The 1,497-nt window shown below is 40.8% G+C and overlaps 1 long non-coding RNA gene across 1 annotated transcript; it reads left to right on the top strand.

The window, feature by feature from the left end:
- Positions 1 to 465: 465 nt before the first annotated feature.
- Positions 466 to 972, top strand: LOC119325821. The gene is made up of 3 exons (XR_005157704.1): positions 466 to 597; positions 688 to 736; positions 842 to 972. It is a non-coding gene; the product is annotated as an uncharacterized LOC119325821 (long non-coding RNA).
- Positions 973 to 1,497: the final 525 nt, after the last annotated feature.

Below are 1,497 nucleotides of genomic sequence, written 5' to 3'. Positions count from 1 at the left end.
ATTCATCTCCCCACCTTTCCTTCTTCTCGTGGATCAAGTCCTTGTTCTCTCTCAATCAGGTGCTCATTCTCATATTTCACACGTACATGGCCGCCGAAAGGGTGGAAGAATCGACTATGTTAAGACTTCCCTGTTATTTTTTCCAATACAACATATTATTTTTTCACCACTAAGCTTCTTCATTTCTCCATAATTTCTCTAAGCCCACAGACTACGTCTACATGTACAGACGTGATTCTTTTCTGAACTGCAGCTAACACTTCATGTTGAAGAGAACTTTGGTTTTTGTGGTTTCCTCTTCATAAAGCCAGCAGCAAGTTGGAAAGGGAGGCTAATTCTGCAGCCACATGTCTCTTTTGCAGCACGAGAAGCAACAATGGTGAAAGGAGGAGGAAGATGACGGACGGTGATGGAAGCTGCAGGCGATGAGCTAGCAGCGAGGGACACACAGGACACCAAGCAGACCTTCAGGATAGAGACACATTTATCAGGATTGTCTTCGTGTTGCGGGTGATGGATAATGAGGGATGGGACGTCGGCTTGATGCTCTTCAAGATTGTCGTTTTATTTGGGAGCCTGCCTTTCTATCGCCACCAGGTGCCGATGGGAATCCCACTGAAAAAAATATTTCAAGTATATTAATTTGTGTTCTGCTCCAGTTAATTTCTCTTGTGAAATTGCTATCAGGTATTTGTGGTTGCTTTTATAAAGGAAGATATCAACCCAAGATATCATGGTATGAATCAGCACATGAATCAAAAAGCAAGAAGTTGCTCCTTCCATTTTCGTTTCCTCTTCTGGTACTACTCACACACCTTCTCCTCTTGTGAATCATATGCAGATGGCACACAAGATCAGCTTAGGATGCTTGTACCACCAATTTGATGGCTTTCAACCAAATTGTGCTAACTCTGGCATGAGAACAGTAACGTATATGTTTTCCTCTAGGCGTCATAGCATTGTGGATTTGCATCATTACTTCAGCAGGCTAGCTGGATGTGATCTGGACATAGGTGATTTTGAGCGAACACCAGCCTTAAAGGTATGTCTCTGTTTTCTCTCATGCTTCTACTATGATGCCTCGCATCATGTGTTGGTTAAAATGCTTAACAAATCTGAAGTAAGTTCATGCCAGCCACATGCTTTCTACGATGCCTCTCATAGATCTCTAATATTAACCTGCATGCCAAACTTACTCTCGTTATTAGGCAAGACTAGATTGGATGGATATAACTAATCTAATATATTTTCGAATGTGATCATGGATGCATTTAATGTTGAATAATATCTCCTACATCATAATTGAAGGTAAGTAGGTAATAGTAATTTTTCATTTATTCTTTGTTCTAGGTACTGCACTAATGTTTCTACAGGAAACATTTTACCCGACATATGTTTGCAGGTACACGCACTATAGAAGCCACAAACCAGTCCAACTCATGTCTGATGATTTGGTAGAGCTGACATAACCATGGAACTGGCTTCATTTATTGATAA

The sequence above is a fragment of the Triticum dicoccoides genome, chromosome 6B (genome assembly GCF_002162155.2).
Source record: "Triticum dicoccoides isolate Atlit2015 ecotype Zavitan chromosome 6B, WEW_v2.0, whole genome shotgun sequence".
Lineage (NCBI taxonomy): Eukaryota > Viridiplantae > Streptophyta > Magnoliopsida > Poales > Poaceae > Triticum > Triticum dicoccoides.
Note: the sequence above shows the minus strand (reverse complement) of the source record. Positions and strands in the feature narration are given on the sequence as shown.